The following is a 27,736-nucleotide window of genomic DNA, read 5'->3' on the forward strand; positions in this document are numbered from 1 at the left end:
TGCCAGGCCTCCCTGTCCATTGCCAACTCCTGGAGTTCACTCAAACTCACATCCATCGAGTCGGTGATGCCATCCAGCCATCTCATCCTCTGTCGTCCCCTTCTCCTCCTGCCCCCAATCCCTCCCAGCATCAGAGCATGGAATTCATAGTAGTAAATTAAAATAGGAGTTCAGTACTGATCTATAAAACAAATCAGCCAGATGCTGGGCAAAGAAAGTGGCATGGTGGTTAATACTGGTTGACTAACTACTCTGTTTAGGGAAATAAGATGAATTATAGACTGAATCAGTGAATGAGTCTGAAGCTACAAATATCTAACTGCTTTGGCCAGCTTTGGCTTAGGGTGTGTGCAGACATAGCTTTACTTGCTGGTTTCAGGACACATATGACCAAAGCTAGGGAAGGCCAGTGAGTAACATGTCCCTGGATTCCAGATAATAGTTCAGCATTAGTCGTTAAATTAACAGATAATTATTGAACTCTGTGTGTGGATATGTATATTTTGAGAGGGTCTAAGGTAAACATTGAAAAAGACTCTGATGCTGGGAGGGATTGAGGGCAGGAGGAGAAGGGGACGACAGAGGATGAGATGGCTGGATGGCATCACTGACTCGATGGACGTGAGTCTGAGTGAACTCCGGGAGTTGGTGATGGACAGGGAGGCCTGGCGTGCTGCGGTTCATGGGGTCGCCAAGAGTCAGACACGACTGAGCGACTGAAATGAACTGAACTAAACTGAAGGTAAACATAGTAGAAAGAGTACAGGTTTCATTTATAGACAAACTTATACTGAAATGCAAGTCACAAACTTCTGTGAGCCATATAAAATTCTACATGTAGTAGAAACTTGATAAATGATAGATGTATACAAATTTGGCAACAGAGGATAAAGTTCATTGTTTTACTTTCCCAACTCCTTTATCCAGGAACCAAAACTTTGTCCTTATGGAGAGGTGAGCACTGTTTTTTAAAGAAATTAATTAGTTTATTCTTGACTGTGCTGGGTCTCCATTGCTGTGCGGGCTTTTCACTAGTTTGTGGCAAGCAGGGGCTACCGTCTAGTTCCCGCACGCAGGCTTCTCATCGCGATGGCTTCTCTTGCTGCGGAGCACGGGCTCCAGGGCACACGTGGACTCAGTAGATGTGGTTCATGGGTTTCAGTAGTTGCAGTGCTCAGGCTTAGTTGCCCTGCAGCACATGGGATCTTAGTTCCCTGACCAGGGATTGAACCCATGTCCCCTGCATTGGAAGGTGGATTCTTAACCACTCTACCCCCAGGAAATTTTCAGAGCTTTTATTTTTTACTTACTTTATAGTACAGTTGAAATGTTTAAGCATCTCTGTACAAATACTCAACTGTACTATCCTTGGAGACATGCTATGAGTTGGGAAACTGTTTCTGTAAAGGGACAGATAATAAACAATTAAGGCTTTGTGGGCCACTTATGGTTTTTGTTTTCTTCTGCTACTGCCGCTCCTGCCTCTGCTTCTGCTTCCTCTTCTTCCTTAACCCATCAAGAGTGTAAAAACCGTTTTTGTCTTGAAGATCATAAAAAACAAGCCCCAGACTGTAGTTTGATAACCCTCACTCAGAGTTAAGTTTTATTCTAGTAGACAGTTAAATTATAGACAGAACATTTTGAACTTACAGGGTTTGGTTCAACAATTTGCTTAATCAGGCCTGTTTTAGTTTTGTCCTTAGTTCAAGAAAAAATCCCTTAGTCCTGGAATGTCATATTTATTTTCAATGTGTGACTTTCTGGAATTCAGTGGAAAACCCCCAAAGTTTACCTAGCCCCTCCAATTTGATTGGACATGAACTCTAAATTGCCTCTCTGCAGCAGGTAGCAGCTAAAATATTTGGTTAGTTCTTTTGGGCTTTCAGTCTTTCAGTCATTTTCCCTCTTACTTCCTTGCACATGCAGCTGGGGGGACAGGCAAGGATTTAAGGGGCCATCTGTACGCAACTTTTAAGACATCCTTTTCTATGACTTCATCTTTTCTTAGAGGAAGGTACTTAATTTCAATTCTCAGGTCACTAAAGCTGCAGATTTTTTTTTTTTTTTTTGACTCTATATTTCAAATACCACAGAGACCAGAGAGAGCCTCAGGGGAAAAGCTACATAAACCCAATGTGATCCCATAATTTCAAGGGTCACATCACCTCCCGTTTCTGCTGCTCTTGGCCACTCTCCATTGCTTTTAAAGTTTTTTGTGCAGAGTTTATAATTGTTTCCTGAGGAACTGTTAGTCTGATATAAGGTGTCCTGCCATTGTCAGGCTGGAAGTCTCTGGGATCACAATATTTGAAATTCCATTAGAACCCTTCAAAAAAGAAATAAAAGCTATCTACTGAAAGGAGCACGGAAAAGTGATGAAGGAGTTTAGACAGAGTGTGACCTGGTCTGATCTGTGTTTCAGATAAACCTGTCTGGTGGAAGTATAGATGATGGATTTGAAACAAAAGAAAGAACCTGAACAAGGGGGAACCCACTTAGGAAAATGTTGCAATCATTTAGGTGGGAGACATCAAGGGCTAGAAGTGATTCTAGAGAACAAAAGATTAATGTGAAAAATATTTAAGAAATACAATTGGTTGAAATCAAGAGACCTAGTACTTGTCAGTGGTGAGGTCTAGCATGCTTCCCAGACTTTTATTTTGGTGCCTGACAGCAAGTGGAAAGTATCTCTGAAACAGGGAACACAGGACGATAAGCAGACTGAAGGGCAGAAGAGAGAAGGATTTTGTTATTATTGACGCACATACATACTCAGGATAGGCTTCCAGACCCTTTACTATTGTAGCTGTGTAATGATTATTTTTTCATAATGTTCATGGGGTTCTCACAGCAAGAATACTGATGTGGTTTGCCATTCCTTTCTCCAGTGGACCACGTTTTGTCAGAACTTTCCACCATGACCTGTCCGTCTTGGTTGGCTCTACACCTCACGGCTCATAGTTTCATTGAGTTAGACAAGGCTGTGGTCCATGTGATCAGATTGGTTAGTTTTCTGTGATTGTGGTTTTCAGTCTTTCTGCCCTCTGATGGATAAGGATAAGAGGCTATGGAAGCTTCCTGATGGGAAAGACTGACTGAGGGGGAAATTGGGTCTTGTTCTGATGGGCAGGGCCATGGTCAGTAAATGTTTAATCCAATTTTCTGTTGGTGGGCGGGGCTGTGTTCCCTCCCTGTTGTTTGACCTGAGGCCAAACTATGGTGGAGGTAAAGATAATGACAACCTCCTTCAAAAGGACCCATGCATGCACTGCTGCACTCAGTGCCCCAGACCCTGCAGCAGGCCACTGCCGACCCACGCCTCCACTGGAGACTCCTGGACACTCATGGACAAGTCTGAGTCAGTCTCTTGAGGGGTCACTACTCCTTTCTCCTGGGCCCTGGTGTGCATAGGTTTTGTTTGTGCCCTCCAAGACTCTGTTTCCCCAGTCCTGTGTAAGTTCTGGCAGCTCTGTGGTGGGGTTATTCCAAAAGGGCTTATGCCATACAAGGTCTGCTGCACCCAGAGCCCCTGCCCCTATGGCAGGCCGTTGCTGACCCGTACCTCTGTAGGAGACACTCAAACACTCAAAGGCAGGCGCAGCTCAGTCTCTGTGGGATCTCCTGATGTGCACAAGGTTTTGTTTGTGCCCTCTGAGCATCTCTGGCAGGTATGGGGTTTGATTCTAAATGTGATTTCACCCCTCCTACCATCTTGCTGGGCTTCTCTTTTGCCCTTGGATGTGGGGTATCTTTTTTTGATGGGGATCCAACATTCTCCTGTAGAGGATTGTTCAGCTGCTGCCAAGTCACTTCAGTCATGTCCGACTCTGTGTGATCCCATAGATGGCAGCCCACCAGGCTCCCCTGTCCCTGGGATTCTCCAGGCAAGAACACTGGAGTGGGTTGCCATTTCCTTCTCCAATGCATGAAAGTGAAAAGTGAAAGTGAAGTCGCTCAGTCATGTCCGACCCTCAGCGACCCCATGGACTGCAGCCTTCCAGGCTCCTCCATCCATGGGATTTTCCAGGCAAGAGTACTGGAGTGGGGTGCCATTGCCTTCTCCTGGTTGTTCAGAAGCAAGTTGTAATTTTGGAGTTCTCGCAGGAGAATATGAGCACACCTCGTTCTACTCTGCCATTGTTCTGGAGGCTGGAAGTCCAAGAACTAGTTGCTGTCAGGATTGGTGTTTGGTGAGGACTTTCTTCCTGGGCTTGCAGACAACAATTTTCTCATTTGTCCTTAAATGACCTTCCCTCTATGCTGGGGAGGATGAGCGGGGAGTGGAGTGAAGAAAGAGAGCATGAAAAGGTGAAAAGATAGGACACTGAAAGATGAACGTATGCTACTGGAGAACAGTGGAGAAATAACTCCAGAAAGAATACAGGGATGGAGCCAAAGCAAAAACAACACCCAGTTGTGGATGTGACTGGTGATGGAAGTAAAGTCCAATGCTGTAAAGAACAATATTGCATAGAAACCTGGAATGTTAGGTCCATGAATCAAGGTAAATTGGAAGTGGTCAAACAGGGGATGGCAAAAGTGACTATCAACATTTTAGGAAACAGTAAATTAAAATGGACTGAAATGGGTGAATTTAACTCAGATAACCATTATATCTATTACTGTGGGCAAGAATCCCTTAGAAGAAATGGAGTAGCCCTCACAGTCAACAAAAGAGTCCGGAATGCAGTTCTTGGCTGCAATCTAAAAAATGACAGAATGATCTCTGTTCGTTTCCAAGGTAAACCATTCAATATCACAGTAATCCAACTCTATGCCCCAACCAGTAATGCTGAAGAAGCTGAAGTTGAACAGTTCTATGAAGACCTACAAGACCTTCTAAAACTAACACCCCAAAAGATGTCCTTTTCATTATAGGGGACCGGAATGCAAAAGTAGGAAGTCAAGAAATACCTGGAAATAAGCAAATTTGGCCTTGGAGTACGAAATGAAGCAGAACAAAGGCTAACAGAGTTTTGCCAAGAGAATATACTGGTCATAGCAAACACCCTCTTCCAACAACACAAAGGAGGACTCTATACATGGACATCACCAGATGGTCAGTACCAAAATCAGATTGATTATATTATTTGCAGTGAAAGACAGAGAAGCTCTATACAGTCAGCAAAAAACAAGACTGGGAGCTGACTGTGACTCAAATAATGAACTCCTTATTGCAAAATTCAGTCTGAAATTGAAGAAAGTAGAGAAAACCACTAGACCATTCAGGTATGACCTAAATCAAATCCGTTATGATTATACAGTGGAAGTGACAAATAGATTCAAGGGATTAGATCTAATAGACAGAGTGCCTGAAGAACTATGGATGGAGGTTTGTGACATTGTATATAAGGTGGTGATCAACCATCCCTAAGAAAAAGAAACACTAAAAGCCAAAATGGTTGTCTGAGGAGGCCTTACAAATAGCTGAGAAAAGAAGAGAAGTGAAAGGCAAAGGAGAAAAGAAAAGATATACCCATTTGAATGCAGAGTTCCAAAGAATAGCAAGCCTTCCTCAGTGATCAATGCAAAGAAATAGAAGAAAACAATAGAATGGGAAAGACTAGAGATCTCTTCAAGAAAATGAGAGATACCAAAGGAACATTTTATGCAAAGATGGGCTCAATAAAGGACAGAAATGTTATGGACCTAACAGAAGCAGAAGATATTAAGAAGAGGTGGCAAGAATACACAGAAGAACTATAGAAAAAAGATCTTCATGACCCAGATAACCACGATGGTGTGATCACTCACCTAGAGCCAGACATCCTGGAATGTGAAGTCAAGTGGACCTTAGGAAGCATCACTGTGAACAAAGCTAGTGGAAGTGATGGAATTCCAGTTGAGCTATTTCAAATCTTAAAAGATGCTGCTGCTAAAGTGCTGCACTCAATATGCCAGCAAATTTGGAAAACTCAGCAGGGGCCACAGGACTGGAAAAGGTCAGTTTTCATTCCAATCCCAAAGAAAGGCAATGCCAAAGAATGCTCAAACTACCACACAATTTCAATCATCCCACATGCTAGCAAAGTAATGCTTAAAATTCTGCAAGCCAGGCTTTAACAGTACATGAACCGTGAACTTCCATATGTTCAAGCTGGTTTTAGAAAAGGCAGAGGAACCAGAGATCAAATTGCCAACATTCGCTGGATCATCAAAAAGGCAAGAGAGTTTCAGAAAAACATCTACTTCTGCTTTATTGACTATACAAAAGCCTTTGACTGTGTGGATCACAACAAACTAGAAAATTCTGAAAGAGATGGGAATACCAGACCACCTTACCTGCCTCCTGAGAAATCTGTATGCAGGTCAAGAAGCAACAGTTAGAACTGGACATGGAACAATAGACTGGTTCCAAATTGGGAAAGGAGTACATCAAAGCTGTATATCATCACCCTGCTTATTTAACTTTTATGCAGAGAATATCATGTGAAATGCCAGGCTGGATGAAGCACAAGCTGGAATCAGTGTTGCTGGGAGAAATATCAATAACCTCAGATATGGAGATAACACCACCCTTATGGCAGAAAGCAAAGAAGAATGAAAGAGCCTCTTGAGGAAAGTGAAAGAGGAGAGTGAAAAAGTTGGCTTAAAACTAAGAATTCAGAAACCTACTATCATGGCCTCCAGTCCCATCACTTCAAGGCATATAGGTGGGGACGCAATGGAAATAGGGAGAGACTTTATTTTGGGGGGCATCAAAATCACTGCAGATGGTGACTGCAGCCATGACATTAAAAGACATTTGCTCCTTGAAGGAAAAGTTATGACCAACCTAGACAGAATATTAAAAAACAGAGACATTACTTCACCAACAAAGGTCCATTTAGTCAAAGCTATGGTTTTTCCAGTAGTCATGTATGGATGTGAGAGTTGGACTATAAAGTAAGCTGAGCACATAAGAATTGATGCTTTTGAACTGTGGTGTTGGAGAAGACTCTTTTTGGACTGCAAGGAGATCCAACCAGTCAATCCTAGATGAAATCAGTCCTGGATATTCATTGGAAGGACCGATGCTGAAGCTGAAACTGCAATCCTTTGGCCACCTGATGCAAAGAACTGACTCATTGGAAAAGATCCTGGTGCTGGAAAGATTGAAGGCGGGAACATACGGGGATGACAGAGGATGACATGGCTGGATGGCATCACTGACTCAATGGATATGAGTTTGAGTAAGCTCCTTGGAGTTGGTGATGGACAGGGATGCCTGGCATGCTGTGGGTCGCAAAGAGTCAGACAGAACTGAGAGATTGAACTGAACTGAATTGAATGACTATTTTGGGGGGAAAAGTTAGAAAAATCTCAGTATTTCACAATGATATGTTGATTACTAGGACTTCATTGCATTCCTCTCTATTAATGTTGGGTTTCTAAAATATATTCCCAGTATGTTGATACTGAGAAGGACAAAATTCCAATGTTTATTTTCAGCATTTTTATTTCACTCTTTCTATAACATTCAGGATACTTATAGGAACTGTTGGTAGACTGCTTTCAGCATCTTTTTCTCATCAGTAATATCTGTGGCTATAAACCATGAAATTAATGTTTTTAAAAGAATCATATATAAATATCGAATATTCTCTGTGCCTTGAATATATTAATATTCTGTATTCCTTTGATAATCTTTTAAAATGGAATATAACTTGGAATTCATTAAGGTTTTTTTCAATTGTTTTTATGTAAAGAATATATTCTTCATCTGTTATAGAATATATAATGTCATGTAGATAATATACTTTATTGCTTTATTCAAACTATTTTGCATCAAAATTATCCCAATTTACAGTTTCTCAAATTATTCTAAGTAGATCAATATTTACATAGAAGTATTTTATAATGTTAAAATTGTGAATATTGATTTTTCCCTACATGTAGGGGTGGCTAATTGAAGTCTGAATTTGATGATGGTTGGTTTACAGATAGTACTGTGGATTTAACTCAGAGCTAGAAATGACTTGAAAAATGAAATTTTCTCTTAGCACCAAATGACTAGGAGATATATACCTATAGAATCATTGAACAAGAAAGATTCTGAATCTTTTAAACTGTTTTTAGACTTTGATGAATACAGAGCTCTATGCTTAAATTCCTCAAATCATATTTTTGAGTTCAGTAATAACTTCACTTGCAAGCTATCATCTTGATTCTTCCTTATCCTTTTCCCATTTTTCTTCTCCCTTCCCTTCCCCTCCAACCAGTTTATTTGACTTTGTAAAATATCTCCAGACTCCATTCATTTCTCTTTCTCATGCCACTCTGTGTGTCTGTGTGTGTGTGCTAAGTTGCTTCAGTCGTGTTCGACTCTTAGGGACCCCATGGACTGTAGCCCGCCAGGCTCCTCTGACCATTCATTCTCCAGGCAAGAATACTGGCGTGGGTTGCCATGCCCTCCTCCAGGGGCTCTTCCTGATCCAGGGATTGAACCTGCATCTCTTTCGTCTCCTGCACTAGCAGCTTTACTGCTGGCACCTCCTGGCCAGCCCTCCCTCTGTCATTTTCCAAATCTGAATCATCATGACCTTTCACAGCCTCTTGCCTGGTCTCCTACATCCTAACTTGCCCCTAGTCTGTTGACCACATTGTTGCCATTGATGTGTTTTTTTTTTTTTCCTAAAATAAAAATCCCTTCAATAACTTCCTGTATCCCTTGGGGGGAAATTCTTTAACCCGGCTTGCAGTTTTCTCCTCTCTCTCAGCCTTGGGTTTCAACTTCATCTAATGTCGCTCCACCCTCTCCTCTGAATTCCAGTCATTCTGAACTTCTGTCAGCTCCACGTCTTCACTGTGCTTTCATTTGCCCAAACAAATGCTTTGGAGAATGTTCCAAGCATCCTTCCATCCCTACTCCTTTCCCAACGTCAACTCACCCACCCTTTGGTAACTTCTTATCTAGCACTTCTTTCAGAAGACTCTTTTTCTTGACTTTTACTTGACACCAGACTGCCTGAATTTCCTCTGTCATAACGCACATCAGTCTTTGTCCTAACTTCTTGTTCAGTTAGCTGCCTTGATTCTATGTTGCAAGCTGCATGGGAACTATGACAATGACATTCCGGTTTTAGTTGCCAGGTATTTAGTGGATTCTCAACAAATACTTATACAAAAACGGTCTATTCTAAAACCTCTTAAAAATAAGACAACTATTAACTATGATACTAAAGTTAAACCTTTAAAGTCAAGCATTAGATCCTTAGATTGAAATCGAACCCTCATTTGTACCAATCTTAGACTTCTGAATTCCTCTGGCTTTAGTGGGAAAAGGGGAGCTTGACATCCCACAATCAGTTTCTGTTTTAATTATATCCAAAGGTGCTAAGAAACTTGGGGAAAGTTTGTTGAGTAAATTGGGGTGTGTAGACTATGTTCCTCATTAAATAATTAATCAACACCTTTCAAAAATGTTCACTGGGGACTAAGAGCTGGTTAAGAAGCCAAGTTATGATACACTAATCTGAGATTCAGATCAAGAATGTGTCTTACAATGTTTTATGTCAACTATATCTCAATAAATCTGTAAAAAATAATAAATAATAATAATAAAACAATCCTACTTAGAATTCAACACTAACGGCACCTTGAGGACAGTGCTTGAGTGAGAGCAGGGTTGATTAATTCTGAAAGCTACAGCGGTGTCCCAACGCTTCCACCGTTATCTGGTGATCCAGGCAAGAAGGCTTAGAGCATTTGACACTAGTCAGATGAAAGTGTCACCTCTACTTCTTGCATAAGGACTTATAGAAGAGTAATTCAGAACAGAAACAGAAATAACAAGAACAATAGAAATGTGGTTGATGAAGCTCTGATGGCTGAGATGGAAAGCTTGCATTTGCAGCTCTGAATTTGAACAAATGCAAAGTGTACAAAACTCTCCACCTTGAATGTATTGTCCTGTTACCTGAAAGTGACTACTGTGGAATAGCGCAGTGTGAGGGTGTTGAAAAAAAATCAACAAGTCTTAGAAATATAAATTTAGGACGGGAGAAAGACAAACCCAGACTCAGTACTGGCACAGCTGTTTAGGTATGTCACCTATAATCTGGTGAATAAGAATTGGAGTTACCATTAGAGTATATTGCAGTTATATGCTATGCTATTTGTGATTTATTTTATATTTGTATGTTTCAGAGAATCTTAGAATAACTTAAAAGGCTATATCAAAAGATTTCCAATTGTCTGGGAGAAAATTAAAAACTCCAGTCTTTAAGTTTTTGTTTCAGTGCAACTCATTATTTCTGAAACTTTCTGATATTGATGGATTGTTTTCTTTCAGGTGTTTAAATGGATAGTATATCAAGTATTTCAAATAAATGGATAGGTTCAGTATCTGCCCTCCAAAACCTATTTTCTATAAAATGTAAAAATAAGAACAGATCTTGAAAACTAGACATGGAAATAAAAGTTTCAAGCAATAGCCATGGTCCTCACTCTTTCCTTCTCTCCCTCCATCACTGTTTTCTTATTCCTTCACTATCTCTCTGATAGGTATTGGTGCAAGGAACTCAAACATAGAGTTTTTGCAAAATTTAAGGCTATTTCTATTTATTCATAGCCCTCCCAACACTCAAGAAAGTTAAATCCGTAAATAATTAAGTTAAGGCAATGTATTACAATTTTTTTCAAACTGATGGACAAAGTTCAGTCCCTTATTGAGAAATGAAAGGTCTAAAGTATTTGGGGAAATGTTCCATAAACTTTGTAAATAAGTGTGTTTATTTCTTCTAATATGTGGGCGTATTACTCTCTGTACAAGAAAATGCTACTATATATAGTATTTCAGTTGAAAATCCTTTAATGCAAATCAAAACCACAATGAGGTACCATTTCATGCCAGTCAGAATGGCTGCGATCCAAAAGTCTACAAGCAATAAATGCTGGAGAGGGTGTGGAGAAAAGGGAACACTCTTACACTGTTGGTGGGAATGCAAACTAGTACAGCCACTATGGAGCAAAGTGTGGAGATTCCTTAAAAAACTGGAAATAGGACTGCCATACGACCCAGCAATGCCACTGCTGGGCATACACACCAAGGAAACCAGAATTGAAAGAGACACGTGTACCCCAATGTTCATCGCAGCACTGTTTATAATAGCCAGGACATGGAAGCAACCTAGATGTCCATCAGCAAATGAATGGATAAGAAAGCTGTGGTACATATACACAATGGAATATTACTCAGCCATTGAAAAGAATACATTTGAATCAGTTCTAATGAGGTGGATGAAACTGGAGCCTATTATACAGAGTGAAGTAAGCCAGAAAGAAAAACACCAATACAATATACTAATGCATGTATATGGAATTTAGAATTATGGTAATGATAACCCTGTATGCGAGACAGCCAAAGAGACACAGATGTATAGAACAGTCTTATGGACTCTGTGGGAGAGGGCGAGGGTGAGATGATTTGGGAGAGTGGCATTGAAACATGTATATTATCATATGTGAAACGGATCGCCAGTCCAGGTTCGATGCATGATACAGGATGCTCGGGGCTGGTGCACTGGGATGACCCAGAGGGACAGTATGGGGAGGAAGGTGGGAGGGGGGTTCAGGATGGGGAACACATGTACACCCGTGGTGGATTCATGTCAATGTATGGCAAAACCACTACAATATTGTAAAGTAATTAGCCTCCAATTAAAATAAATAAATTTATATTGAAAAAAAAGAAAACCCTTTAAGTCAGTGAAAAAAGTAGCTATCAGCTTAGGAAAATGGAACATTTAGGAAGGAGCAATTTCTTTTTTGTTTCTGTTGAACAGATTCTTGGCAGTCAGATTCTTTACCACTGAGCCTCCAGAGAAGCCTGGGTTGGGAAGATCTCCTGGAGAAGGAAATGGCAACCAGCTCCAGTATTCTTTCCTGGAGAATCCCATGGACAGAAGAGCCTGGCGAGCCGCAGTCTGTGGGGTCACAGAGAGTCGGACACGACTGAGCAACTAACACTTCAGATTCTTGACTTAAGGAGCCTTGTGATGATACTAGCAAGTGACAACTGCCAGACAACTTGATCGGAGGCAATCATCCTTCTGAACCTATCGGAGGTGACATCCCAGCCTCACCTCTTAGGAGTACAAACAAATTTTTTTAGAGTTGGAGACTAGTGCAGAAGGAAGTCCTGAGGCTAGACATGAAATAACTCTGTCAGCTTGTTATATTTTAGAAGTGTTTGTTCTACTTTCTTATCTTCAGTAGATTTCCTTTTACCATGGAGACAGGGAATAGCTAAAAGTAGCACATTCATTAATGGGAGAGAAGCTGCTCACCTTGATGTTCAAATAAGCTTTTCTTTTGTTTTTGTTTATTGCTTCTTTTAAAATTTGCATGTATTTTGACAAATGAAAATTATATTTAAGATGTACAATGTGTGTATCTCTCTCTCTCTCCATATATATATATATATATATATAAATATATATATGCTGCTGCTGCTAAGTTGCTTCAGTCGTGTCCGACTCTGTGCGACCCCATAGACGGCAGCCCACCAGACTCCCCCATCCCTGGGATTCTCCAGGCAAGAACACTGGAGTGCGGTGCCATTGCCTTCTCCAAAAATACATATAGGTGAAGGTAAATATATGGTGTATATATATGTGTGTATCTATATATCCATTGGTGAAGGTAAATATACTGTTAAATATATTTACCTTCACCAATGAGTTTTATACTTTAATATGGTTTCATGGTACTAGTTAGTATCCTTCCTTTTCAGGTTAAAGTACTTCTTTTTTTGGTTCTTTCTTCACCAGTTATGGATACTAACTGCTTATGGTGTCCCAGAAATCATTTTTTACTTTGACACATATTCATTCACTTACTTCTTCCTTGAAGAAACACTTGTAGAGCATCTACTGTGTATGAGGGATTGTATTGAGGAGATGTGGCATGATGACTATAAAGACAGTAACATCTATTATTAGAGACAGAAGTATAAACAAAGATTCATAAGATGTTAAGATGAATAACTGAGACAGTGATAGACTGGAATTGGGGATTGCAGATGGATAAGCCAGAATTTTTGATGGGGTGAGAGTGGGTCAGGGGAACTATATTTCAAATTACTTTCATGTCCTGGAAATGAGAGGCACTGTCCCTCACCCCTCACTCCTTTCTCATATAGCATCCTACTGAGCTGCCATTGCTAACAAGATCATGCCAGATCCCAGGGGTGCCTATGTGCAAAGAAGCCTGAAGGACATTGAGCTAAGAGGATATACAAATCGCTTTGGGACACCGAGGACTTCCTGGATGATTTTATTGACAAGGAACTGTTTTTGCTTTTTTTTTTTTTTTGAAGGATAGAAGTTTGTCAATTCAGAGAAGAATATCCTTAGCAATGGATACAGTGTGCAAAGGCATGGAAAAAAGAAAGAGGGAATTTATTCTCTTTAGGAAGTGTGAAGGATTTGCATAACTTCAGCAGTGAGTGTGTGTGTGTAAAGGGACTGGACATGGTTGATATAGGACTATATTTCAATGAATGGTGTGTACTCCACTGGAAAGTTTTTACTCTGCTTTTTGGAGAAAGTATCAATTGTCCCCATAATCAATACCTTCTTCATAGTCAAATTCAAATTTCAGGAATAGCCTGGATTAGAATTGTCTTTCTGGCTGTCTCCTATCCCTATCTCTTCTTTTCTAGACAACTGAATTTGCAGATTTGATAGGAACCAGTGGCTGAAGAAAATTTCCTCTGTCAACCAGTTTATCTTGTTACTGACATGAATAATCAAATTCAATTGGATTAAACAAGTTGTAACACACTGTCAGAAGCCATTAGCAATATAAGAGTGTCCAGCCATAAAGAACTCTTTTTGTATATCTTAGAGTTTTCCTCATGTAGGGAAAAACTCAAACTAAAGGAAACAGTGTGGTTTCATTTACAAGCTCTGAGTCCTCTAGGGTCTTCTCATAAGCACTGCGGTTTGATTTTTTCTGGAAATAGCAGCACGGTCTTCCTGATAATCTCACATGTGTAATGTTTTCTTGAAAAGGATTAAAAAGCCTGGTATATCTAAGTTTGCATATTATCCAGATTTTCAAAAGGAAAAAAGTGAGGAGGCATAAATCAAGACCAAGGCAGAGGAGCCTGATACCCCTGCTGTCTTCTGAGAGTTTATCTGCTTTCTGGAGCTGCTGTTGTGCTTTTCCTGACTCAGTGTCATGCTACAGCTCCTAAGTTCACATGGCTGCTAATTCCCTGTATATACACAGGTAGAGAAGTTGGCTATTGTAATTGACAAGATGCCAGTGACTCCCTGGACTATCGGAAGTAGAAAACATTGGCAGAGCTACATAAAAACATAAATGAGCTGCAGATGGACCCACATTGAACAATCCTGGTGTACTTTGCACTGATCATTTTCCTTTAAAGACAATCCCATTGCAGGCAAAAACAATATCTGATGCCATCCATTTAGTAACTTTATTAAAATGCCTAGAAAATAGAGATTACTTACACCCACTCGATGCATTTTTGAATGTACACACTGTCCCTGATGAAATGATCAATCAAGCCAGATACACAAGATGAAACTTAAATCCACACCACCATTGTCTCTTCTCTTCTGGACCTAATCATCTCAAACATGTGTTGATCCTGGGTTCAAGTAAATAAAATGCAAAGAGAGAAAAAAACAAACCCTAAGAGAGGAAGTTTTGATGCTTCCTATGGATTCATTTTCACAAAGTGCTAGAGGACAATGGAATAAATAGCATCTGTGCATCAGGTACCTTGCTCTCCAGCACCTCAGACAGATTTTTTGTCTTATGAGATTTAGGAAGGAAGAGGTGAACTCCAATCTTAACTGAATCCCTTTGTATTAGAGATTTAGCTAAATTAATCTTTAAGTTTGATCCTGACCTTTGTTTAGAAAATAAATGGTTGACCTCCAATGGAAGCTCTGAGAGTTCTGTCTGCAGGGTGTTGCCAAGGATCCTTAAACACTACTTATGTTCTTCTTGTGAGAAATGCCTTAAAAGCATTACTTGAAGTACATGGGAAATAGATTGCTGGTAGGCTTCCTTATTCCAACCTCTGTGTTGGGAATAGCCCCAGATAGGAATCAGGCCTGCTAAGAAGGCTCGGTTTATCTTCCCTATCCTACTGGGTCCCCAGGTGGTGCTAGTGGTAAAGAACCCATCAGCCAATGCAGGAGATGTAAGAGATAGGGGTTCTATCCCTGGGTTAGAAAGATCCCCTGGAGGAGGGCATGGCAACCCACTCCAGTATTCTTGCCTGGAGAATCACCATGGACAGAGGAGCCTGGCGGGCTACAGTCCACAGGGTTGCAAAGAGTCTGACATGACTGAAGTGACTTTCTACACATGCAGGAGGGCTCTGGGCTCTGTTTATCTTCCTGCCCTGCTGAGCACCAGAATCTTAACTGCTGTGGTCAGTTGGGATTCCCCTGACCTGATTTCCCATCTTTAGTATAGCCAGTAGGGTCTTTTGTCTCTAGACTTTATGAGAAAAATGAGGAATTAGTTAAAATAATTTAAACTAGGTAGAGTTTACAGTATATTACCCTAAGCATAATTACTTATAAGCTCTAAATAAAATTTGTAGGTTTCTGCCAAAATCTTCAAATCCTTTCTTTCTAGGGGTAAGCCAAGTGTGTGTTGGCTAATTGTCTCTGGTTTGGTCTTATTTGGATTTTCTTTTCCTTTTTCATTTAGATACCTCTTACTCATCTGTATGACCTTGATACCCCCAACTGAACTTCATTAAGGTGGCTGTTTCTCTGTTTTTCAATGTTTTTTAGTAGTAATAAAAAATTCTATTTTTAATTAAAAAGTTTTTAATTGAAGTGTAGTTGATGTACATCATAAGTTGCAAGTATACAACATAGCAATCTATAATTCTTAAAGGTTATACTCTATTTATACTTATGATAAAATATTGGCTGTATTTCCTGTGCTGTATAATATATACCTATTGCTTTTTCATTTTATACTTAATAGTTTGTACCTCTTAATCCCCTATCCCTTTGGCCTCTTCCACCTCTCCACCGATATCCAGTTTGTTCTCTGTATTTGTAGTCTCTTTTTTGTTATATTCACTAGTTTGTTTTTTTAGATTCTACATATAAGTGACATCATACAGTATTTGTCTTTCTCTGTCTAGCTTATTCCACTTACCATAATGCCCTCCAAGTCCATTCATTTCATGCAAAAAAATACTTGGTCATTGAATTCTTTCATTTATGATCTTTATCAAGTATATTCAAGTGAAGTGAAAGTCGCTCAGTCATGTCCGACTCTTTGCGATCCCATGGCCTATGCAGTCCATGGAATTCTCCAGGCCAGGATACTGGAGTGGGTAGCTTTTCCCTTCTGCAGGGGATCTTCCCAACCCAGGGATCAAACCCAGGTCTCTCGCATTGCAGGCAGATTCTTTACCAGCTGAGAGTATACTCAAAGATAATGATATTTCCCCACACTGTGGCCTCTGGTTATCTCTGGAACAACTTCTCTTTCCATCTGCCTGGATCTGTTGCTTTCTGCCTCTGTTGCACAGTTTCTGACTGCTCTCTCTCATTCTCTCTGCTCCCTCCACATTCTTCTTAATAGAAGAACTGTTCAATTTTGCTTCCTTGAGAATGAAGAATATCTTTCAGACTGAGTTTGAATTGAAAATGAACCTTCCTCTTGCTGGAAAGATGGGTATTCTGACATTCCTCATGTAAATATTATCAAATTTCCTCCTTAGCTGCAGAGATTCTGGGGTATTGTTCTTTAAAGTCATTCTTAGCCTTATATGTGATATTCCATGATGATGCAAATAGTTCTTAGGAATCACCAGAAGTATTTCCCAAATATTCTTAAAACATAAAAAAGCAGGTAGAAGACATTTTCTGATACTTTAGTAAGAAATAGGTCATGAAATCAAAGTTTAATAATCAATCAGCAAACAAACATTTGTCGAAAGCCTATATCCTACCCCTGTTGGCTTGTCTATATTCTATAGCAATGATGGATTATGTACAAATCATATTTTTTTGCTGTCTGTTGTATCACTGTGATATAAGGCAACTTTCACATAATTATAAAATACACTTTAACAATGCTTACTGTGCAGATTCTATCAAGTAAATATGATATTAATATAATAAAGAGGAAGTGTTATGAACGCCAATAACATAGCCTATATATTGAAGATAAATTATGTGCAAGTGTGTGTGGGTATGTACATGTGCACCAAGATGGCTATGTTCCCCTCATCATCACTAAACATTGGACAGTCTTCTTCCTCACTTGAGGCTCTGACTTCCCTTTTTCTAGGGCAGTTACATAAGAAAACTTATAACTGTACCTTATTTCTCTGCTCCTTTGAGTTGTTGTTCTTTTTAAAATCCTTTTTCCTGTTTTACAACCCAGGAATGTCTTTCTCAGGGACCTCAGAGCCATCACTTTGGAATGTAATTATCGTGGAAGCTAACACCTATCATCTCCCAGGCTCTGAGGAAAGGTAGGAGCCTATGGGCACTACTAATTAGCAAACACAGATGGCTTGATCACAGAGAAAAGCATTTGCACACTCAATGTGCTCCATATAATATCCCATTGATCAGTCACTTCCCAATGCCTGAGCATCCTCCAGGGCTTTTTCCACTAATCATCTTGGCCCTTCAGACTGAGTTCTGGCTTCTCTCTCCTATTGTAATAGTCTTAAATAATATTTTACTTGCTTCAACTTCCATACAAGTTTTCCTTTGGCCGCTCACAGAAAAAAGCAAAGGATGTTATAGCCTCCTAATGTTGTAGTCTCTAAAGAGTTCAAGTTTATGCACACATTCTGGGATATTCTTTGAGAATTTCTGCACTGCTATTTCAATAGTGTTTAATTCTTGTATTGTTTTACTGTCCCACTTCTCAGTTTTATCTTTCTCCATGCCAGACATGCAATATATTTAAATGATCTATTTATTTTCTGTCTTTTTTTACCGAGAATGAAACTCAGGGGCAGCATTGATTTTTATCTCTTTGGTTCACTGCTTTCTCTTCAGCATTTGGCTCATGGAGTAGTTGCACGGAGAGCTATCTGTTGAATAAAATGACTTGGCTATTAATATTTTGTTATTATTATCATCCATATTATGTTCTATTTATTTATCTAGGAATTATAAAAGCTAGCCCAGGATTAAGCCAGAATTCCAGAGAGTATGTCAGTGTGGGTTCTTCCCAGAATTACTTTCTATGATTATGTTCTGGTGTGTTGTCGTTAGTCTACTCTGAGGGAAAAATGTATGCATTGCTAGAATATCGTGGAGGAAGCTGCTCATTACTTCTGTAATATCCTCTGTGTGGAGACTAGTTGAGAAATCTCTCTCTGCTATCAGTGTCAGGATTATTTAGGCAACTGTTTGGTTTTCAAGTTGTGGATGCTAGGAATCCAGTAACTGATGATGTTTCCTTCCTTATGTTAGCTCCAGAAAGTGTAAAATAAAATGTGTATTCCTCTACCAGCAAAGATAAATAGCATTTATGCTAGAGGTCTTGTTCCTAGATCTATTTGGTTGGCAACACTTTCCTTTGCCTTATTTTTATTGATTATTTCAAATTTGTATGATTTTGTTATATTCAAGTGTCTTCAAAAGTCTACTTCAGCCCTTTTTCGGGGATATAAAAAACTGATATAAATTTTCATAATATTTAGGAAGCCTTTTGTTAGTAGAATTATTCTTATTGAGGTAGTAGTAATAATTCAGTATTTAGAAACGTTTTAATGAATATGACTTACTCAGTTCTTACAAAAGTCATGTGAAGCAAGCAGTTTAGGGATTATACATTCATGCTATAGCTAGCAAATGGGTACAAAGTGGTTATATGATTTATCCAAATTCAAATAGCTAACTAAACTGAGGAAGCCAGAGGGAACCCAGACCTCCCAAGTATTCCTCCGAGGCCTCTGGATGGTGATCTTCCTTTACTTGATTCAAGTTTTATAATTAGACAAATATTTCTCATATTATGTCTGACTCAGCAGTACTCTCTTGGATAATATGTGGCAGCCTTTTTGACCCAGTGGAATTGGCACTATCTATACATTTAACCATAAAAACAGACTTGAAGACCAATGCAACTGCAGATAGAGCATAGGGCCTTGTCTCTAGAGGCAAACCATCTGTGCTTCAAATCCTAGGTCTGTCATTACTAGCTATAGAACTTTGTGAAAGATCCTCAATATTTCTGTGCCCCAGTTTCTTACCTGTAAAACAGAAATGATCGTACTAAGGATACTGATGTCATTGAATTGTTTAAAGAATGCAGTGAGAATATATTTAAAGCTCCTAGAAGAGTGCTGGGCACCTAGCTAGTACAGAATAATAAACTAGTTTCTCAGCTCAGGTCCAGGAAAACAGGTTGAAGCTGAAACTGTATTTGGAATTGTGATTCCAGGGTAGCAAGAGAAAAGCACAAAAAGGAAATGAGGTAGGGATAGAGGGAAAGTAAATGCAAGGTGATATGTTTTTGTGCTGGCCATAGTGTCACAAGAAAAGAGAGACGGGCACTCAGTCTTGTGGGAGTTAACGCAGATAGGGTATGTGGAACCTCTGCATTGTGGGACAGTCCATTGAAGGGGAAGAAGTAGGAGAGGTTTCTTTGCTTCATCCTTTTAATCTTCCATTTCTCACTGGTTAGAATTCAGCCTTTGGGGCATTAATTCTCTTGTACTTTGAGCAGGTTGGGTTACTTGGCCAGATCCATGTCTTCTTGGGGTGGGCCCTCATCTGAGTTCAGAAGTTAGGCAACCAGAGCCTCCGTGGGTCTAACTGACTGAGGTGAGCATCAGAGCTGCTGCCATTCCCACCATGGTGGATGCAGCAGAGGCCAAAGGTGAACCTGGCCTGCATACCAGGGGAGGCCAAAGCTACTGGTACAGGAGATGAGGGGATTTTGAGGGTGGCGGAGGCTCTTTCTTGGAAAAGTGGCTAAAGTCCAGGAACAGGTAGGGGCTAAGAAAATGTGAGGAAGTACATAATCTGGGTCTGCTATACACTGAATATTTGTGTTCCCCAAAGTCCATATTTTGAAATCTAATCCCCAGTGTGATAATATTTGAAGGGGGGCTTTTGTGAGGTGATTAGGTCATGAAAGTGGAGCCCTGATAAATAGCGTTAGTGCCTTTATAAAAGAAGCTAGAGAAGAAGCTTGCCCCTTCTGCTATGTAAGAACACTACAAGAAGATGACTACCTATGAACCAGGAAGCTGGTTCTTACCAGACACTGAATTTGCAGTGCCTTGCTCTTGGACTTCCCTGCCTCTTTCATGAGAAATGAATTTCTGTTGTTGAGGTGCCTCCCAGCCTTTGGTATACTGTTATAGAAAGTTGAACAGGGTCCAACTCAGACAGGGTCCATTGTTGACATTGTATCTCCTGAAGTCTTCCTGTGGCAGACACATTCATGCACTCTTCAGATGTTCCTCTGAGAATGGACTTGCTGCCTAGCTATGAGAAATTCCACTAGCTGAAGGCCTCCATCTAACTCCTTCACAATCCATGTCAGCTTTCAAGCTGAGGACATACCCATTTTGAAGTGCTCTGGAATTCAAGTAAGCCAAGTTAGGGTTATGTGCTCCTCAGGATGACTCTGAGCAGTAATTGGTCAAGGCAGGGTATGAGGGCCCAACCCTTACGCCCAAGCTCATGATGACACTAATGAGCAAATCTTGCTCTGGGCTCTTCTTTAGCCTGGTGAGTCTGAAGGCTGCTGCTGCTGCTGCTAAGTCACTTCAGTCGTGTCCAACTCTGTGCGACCCCATAGACGGCAGGCCACCAGGCTCCACTGTCCCTGGGATTCTCCAGGCAAGAACACTGGAGTGGGTGAGTCTGAAGGCTAGCCCTACTTATTCTGGCTACTGTCCTTTGGTTTTATTTCCAATAAACCTTTCACATTCCTCACAGTCCCAGGTAAACCAACCCCAGCACTTCCCTCAAACAAACATATGTATCAATATATATTAAAGCTATAATGGCTAAATATCAAAATAGGGATGAGGAAGTGCTACTGGCGAGAAGAAAGTCCCCAGGAAATTTCTAATACAAATAAAGGGATAATCATCAAAGTATTTGCCCTGTACAAAAGGGCCGACCTCAGGCTTTTATTAAATATCCAGAATGTATTCAAAATTATTTCCCTCCCAAAATTAATTTTTAAAAGTTTAGAAAATATGAATAAATTTTTCTTTAGTATGATTTATATCGGAGAAGGCGATGGCACCCCACTCCAGTACTCTTGCCTGGAAAATCCCATGGGCGGAGGAGCCTGGTAGGCTGAAGTCCATGGGGTCGCTAAATTGGGCATGACTGAGCGACTTCACTTTCACTTTTCACTTTCATGCATTGGAGAAGAAAATGGCAACCCACTCCAGTGTTCTTGCCTGGAGAATCCTAGGGACGGGGGAGCCTGGTGGGCTGCCATCTATGGGGTCACACAGAGTCAGACACGACTAAAGTGACTTAGCATATAGCATGATTTATATACTCATCTCTTTTCTTTAGTGTTTATTTAGTATGACTTATATATGCACAATTGCACTCATCTCACATGCTAGCAAAGTAATGCTCAAAATTCTCCTAGCCAGGCTTCAACAGTACATGAACCATGAACTTCCAGATGTTCAAACTGGATTTTGAAAAGGTGGAGGAACCAGAGAACAAATTGCCAACATTTGTTGGATCATCGGAAAAGCAAGAGAGTTCCAGAGAAACACCTACTTCTGCTTTATTGGCTATGCCAAAGCCTTTGACTGTGTGAATCACAACAAACTGTGGAAAATTCTTAAAGAGATGGGAATACCAGACCTCCTGACCTGCCTCCTGAGAAATTTGTGTGCTGTTCAAGAGGCAGCAGTTAGAACTGGACATGAAACAACAGATTGGTTCCAAACTGGGAAAGGAGTACATCAAGGCGCTATATTGTCACCCTGCTTATTTAACTTATATGCAGAGAACATCATGCAAAATGCCAGGCTAGATGAAGCACAGACTGGAATCAATGTTGCTGGGAGAAATATCAATAACCTCAGATATGCAGATGACACCATCCTTATGGCAGAAAGTGAAGAAGAACTAAAGAGCCTCTCGATGAAAGTGAAAGAGGAGAGTGGAAAAGTTGGCTTAAACCTCAACGTTCAGAAAACAAAGATCATGGCATCCGGTCCCATCACTTTATGGCAAATATATGGAGAAACAGTGGAAACAGTGGCAGACTTTATTTTTGGGGGCTCCAAAATCACTGCAGATGGTGACTGCAGCCATGAAATAAAAAGACGCTTACTCCTTGGAAGAAAAGTTTTGACCAACCTAGACAGCATATTAAAAAGCAGAGACATTACTTTGTCAACAAAGGTCAGTCTAGTCAAGGCTATGGTTTTTCCAGTGGTCATGTATGGATATGAGAGTTGGACTATAAAGAAAGCTGAGTGCTGAAGAATTGATGTTTTTCAACTATGGTGTTGGAGAAGACTCTCGAGAGTCCCTTGTACTGCAAGGAGATCAAACCAGTCAATCCTAAAGGAAACCAGTCAATCCTAAAGGAAATCAGTCCTGAATAGTCATTGGAAGGACTGATGCTGAAGCTGAAACTGGAATCCTTTGGCCACTGATGCAAAGAACTGACTTGTTGGTAAAGACCCTGATGCTGGGAAAGATTGAAGGCAGGAGAAGGGGTCGACAGAGAATGAGATGGTTGAATGGCATCACCAACACTATGGACATTAGTTTGAGTAGGCTCTGGGAATTGGTGATGGACAGGGAGGCCTGGCGTGCTGCAGTCCATGGGGTTGCAAAGAGTCAGACATGACTGAGTCACTGAACTGAATTGACTGGCTGATGATTTAAATAATATTAATAATAACAAATTATGTTATTTTTGAGTACCTACTATGTGCCAGATATTGTGGTTATCACTTTACATATACTTCTTTCCTCAATAGATTTTTTCCAGTTTGAGGTATAGTTTCTAATTTATCTTCACAATGATTTTATGTTCCTGTTCTGTTTATAAGTGAGGAAACCAAAGCTTAGAAAGTAAGTAAATTGCTGAAGATGGTACAGCAGCAGGATTCAGATTCAGATGGGAACAAGAGGACACTCAGGGTCTTCACCACTTCTCTGCAATAGCAGCTCACATATTCCAGTGTCATACAGGAGCCAGATTGAATACACACACGGTTTTATTTCATTCTCATAGTAGCCCCTAAGGCAAGTACAATGGTATTTTACAGATAAAATAATTGAAGTCAATTGAGTTTGTGTGGTTCAGAAAGAGGTAGGTAGAAGAGTTAGGATTTAGAACAGGGCAATCCGATTTCAGAACTTATCACTATTCTGTGATGCTTCTATCAGGTTTGAACAGTTTGACCTTGACCTGTAGTAATCCAGTTTACATAGATTCATGAGAAGAACAGTTATTTTGAAGTTAAAGTCATCACAGAAAACTGGAGGACTACTTTGATAAAGGAAAAACTACTTAAAACTTAGACCCTACTTAGTGTTGACATGGCAAGATCCTATCAGGCGACGTTATTTTCCCTTTAAACCTGTCCTCTGCTTTCATAGAAACTGACATTAAATGTGTGGTAAGGCCCAGGAAGTGGAGCATATTTTGATGTGCTTAGTGACTTCCCAGCTGTTCAAATGAGAAATGACAGGCTGGTCTTAACTTTCCACTGAAGTGTTTAACTGGAGCAGTCTCTGGATCTGAGCCTTGGGTCTTCAGGAGGTGACAGAGAAAAGAACGGACAGAATGTCGGCCCACCTGCCATTCCTCCAAACACTGCTCCCAGGCCTGTGGGCCAGTCTTCAGGATATTCCCTCCAAGTAGAACGCCTTTAACTTCCTGCACTCTCTGAGCAAATGCTTCCAACCTGTAAGAGCTGGCTCAAAACCTCACTTTTTCGTGAAAACTCCCAAGCCCTTTTCCTGTGTACAACCACCAACCATATTCTTTGAAAGAATGAAGACTTCTGTGCTCCCACTTTTTATACCTCTATTCCAGAGTCTTCCATCATGTCTATGGTATATGTGCATCCTATAGTTTATGGTATTGCACAAGTATAAAACAAACACATGGAGGGCTTCCCAGGTGGCGCTAGTTGTAAAGAATCTGCCTGCAGTGCAGGAGATTCAGGAGATGTGGACTGATCCCTGGGTTGGGAAGATCCCCTGGAGGAGGGCATGGCAACCTACTCCAGTATTCTTGTGTGGAGAATCCCATGGACAGAGTAGCCTGATGGGCTACAGTCCATAAGGTCTCAACGAGTCAGACACAAATGAAGTGACTTAGCATGCATACACGCAAGCACTTCCTAGATTGTTAGTTCTTTAACAGCAAGGACCATATGTGGCAGTTATTCTTGAACTTGCTCTGCCTAGCGTAGTGTCTGGTGAATATAGGGGCTTAGTTGTTAGACTGATAGTTAAGAATCTAAGAATATTGAAAAGCGTAAGAGAGATATTACTTATCTAACCAGATTCTATAGGACTAAAATACTTAGTAGATGTGTCAGGAACAATTCACTAGCCCACAAATCAGTCTGGGACAGGTGAGGCAAAGACTGCTAACTGCTAAGTTGCTTCAGTCTTAGTCTGTACGACCCCATAGACAGCAGCCCACCAGGCTCCCCCGTCCCTGGGATTCTCCAGGCAAGAACACTGGAGTGGGTTGCCATTTCCTTCTCCAATGCATGAAAGTGAAAAGTGAAAGTGAAGTCTCTCAGTCGTGTACGACTCTTCACGACCCCATGGACTGCAGCCTACCAGGCTCCTCTGTCCATGGGATTTTCCAGGCAAGAGTACTGGAGTGGGTGCCATTGCCTTCTCGGGGGGCAAAGACTATGCTCCTCTTATTTCACAACAGCACCTCTGGCATATGTAGCTTGATGTCTGGCACATAGTAAGTGCTCTGCTTATTACATAGTTGCTGAGCCAATATTGTGAGACCATTATTCTTATAAGCCTGCCATAGGGATACAATATGTGTACCCAACCTGTATATGGTTACTATGAGAATGCCCTTATTTTAAAAACTGCATCCCCATGCCAAAAAAGGGCAACTTTAGTCAAAACAGGGAATTGGTGACCTACTCCATCAGTGTAGGCATAAATTTCTTCTTTCAGGCTCTCCATGATATAATTTAGCAACAATCAAGATCCTCTGACTTTCCCACTGTTTATTGGCTCATGTTACAACTAATGGGTAAATAGGATTTGAATAAATTACACCTTTATGTGAGCACTGAAGAACAGCCTGATGAGCTAATGGGCCAGGTGCACCTCATCTAACTCAGAAGCCTCTCCTTTTCTGGCAGAACTTCAACGACTGCATTTCAAAGTAACGTGATTTGGCCAGCCCTTCCACACCTGGGGAGACCTTTAATGCTTCTGAACACAAATACAGCTCCACACCCACCCACTCACTCACCCACACGTCTTTTCCCAGACTGAGCTTCTAATGGACCGATGCTCCCTTTACAATGACACTTTTATTTTCCCCTGAGGGTCCTCATATATTCTTCAGTAAACTCGATGCCATGCAGTTGTTGAACAAATCAACCGTGAATCAGTCTGTGAGAGTGGATGATGATAGCTTGTTTAAAATAAGAATGATGGGTAGGCCTGAGAGAAAATAAGAAAGGTGGAAATTTGCCAGAAACCAACTCAAGGAAATAGTGAGGCATTTTTGTCCATTTAGAACAGGTTTTAGCTCCCCACAAACACAAGGTTTTTCCCCTTACAAAAATTTTTTCTACACAAATGTTGAGAGTTGCATTATTCATAATATCCCAAAGATGGAAACAACTCAGATGTTTATCAACTAATTCATGGACAAACAAATGTGGTGTATCCACATAATGAAATAAGCCAGTCACAAAGCACTGTTCATTATATGATTCCATTATATGAAATGTTCAGAATAGGCAGATCTAGAGAGGTGGAAAGTTGATCAGTACTTTAGAGGGATAGAGTGTTAGAGTGTTGATAGCTAAAGGATATAGGACTTCTTTATGAGGTAAAATGAAAACATTTTAAATTGCCGTGGTGATGGTTATGTGTATTTGTGAATATGCTACAATCTATTTAAATGAGTGAACTGTATGATGTGGTAATTTGCTAGGGCTACCATAACAAAGTACCGTAGACTGAGTGGATTAAACAACACAAATTTATCTTCGAATGGTTCTGAAGTCTAGAACTTCAAGACCCAGGTATTAGTAGGGTTGTTTTTTTCTGAAGACCATGAGGGAAAGATCTGTTCCATCCCTCTCCCTTTGACTTGTAGATCACTGTCTTCTACTGCGGTGTCTTCTTACGTTCTCTCTGTTTATATCTGTGTCCACATTTCCTCTTCTTAGAAGGACACTAGTCATTGGGGTCAGGCCCACTGTAATGACTTCATTTTAACTTAATTACCTCAATAAAGACCCTATCTCTGGATATGGTTGCATTCGGAGATACTGGAGGTTAGGACTCAACATACGTATTTTGAGGGACTAAAACTCAGTGTATAACATATGGTATGTGAATTATATCTCAATAAAAGTTTTTTTTAAAAAAGATTTCCTATAGACACTGAGCCTGCTTCCCAGGGTTGCCCTAGGTAAGAGGAAGTTAAGAAATATCTATTTTCCAGAGTTGTCCCTTGCTGCTTCTTTATTGGGCAGGGCTCCTTTTACCCCTAAACCCACAGGTGTGCAATGTGAGAATATGGTAGGAATAGACCAAGGTTCATAAAATTTGAATCCAATAACTGACATGTTTCATTTAGCCTGTGGTGTTTTCATAATTTTTAAAATTTATGTCTCTGAATTCAAGGCATGCAGGCATGCTGCAGTTTGCTATAGTCCTTACCACCCCCTATTTTCTTACACATCGCATGCTTCAATCATTGTTTGAATGTTTGAACGTTTGAGTCTGAGGCCTCAGGAAGAAGCACATTGACAGGCTACAACATCTCTTGGCACATCTATCACATACCATTATTATTTAAAAATATTAATAGATGTTTTATGACTTCCTAATTAAAAGTCACAGTTCAGAGGAACACATATGAAAGTTTGAATTTGAACTTGCTATCTAGGCTATATAGTAAGTAAGCTATATGTGTGTGTGTGTGTGTGTGTGTGTTTGTTGGACTGCACAACTGTTATAGGCAAATCTAAGTCTGTAACATTCAGTTATCAAGGGAGGACTGAATGATAGAGGTTTTGGACACAGCTAATAAATTTCATTTGAAATTTAAAGCCAAGGTCCTTAAAATCAGAAACTAAGATAGTTGAAGGCATTTTCCATCTTAGTTTAATATTACAAACATACAGCAAGTAGTTCAAGGCTGTTATGGTATAGTCCCATATATTTTGATATACCACGGGTTCCATTATTTTCTTCCTTTGGAGTAATTTCATATGGAAAAGACTTGTGAATCAGGGTTTACTCACACCAGTGTTTTTCAAGGCTAAGAGTGCTTCAGCATCATCTGGAAGGCTTGTTAAAACAGATTCCTGAACTCCATCTCCAGGATTTCTGATTCAGTCAGTTTCAAGTGAGGCCCAAGAATGTGCATTTTTTTTTTTTATAAGTTTCTGGATGATTTTGCTGGTCAGAAGCCATACTTGGAGAATCATAATGGCCTACACAATGAATGTGAACCCTGTCTCTCGATTTCATCTTGAATACAACTCACACTGATTTTTAAAATTTTAGAAGAATTCTGGAGAATGAATTTA

Source organism: Bos javanicus, chromosome 8, assembly GCF_032452875.1.
Source record: "Bos javanicus breed banteng chromosome 8, ARS-OSU_banteng_1.0, whole genome shotgun sequence".
Classification (NCBI taxonomy): Eukaryota; Metazoa; Chordata; class Mammalia; order Artiodactyla; family Bovidae; genus Bos; species Bos javanicus.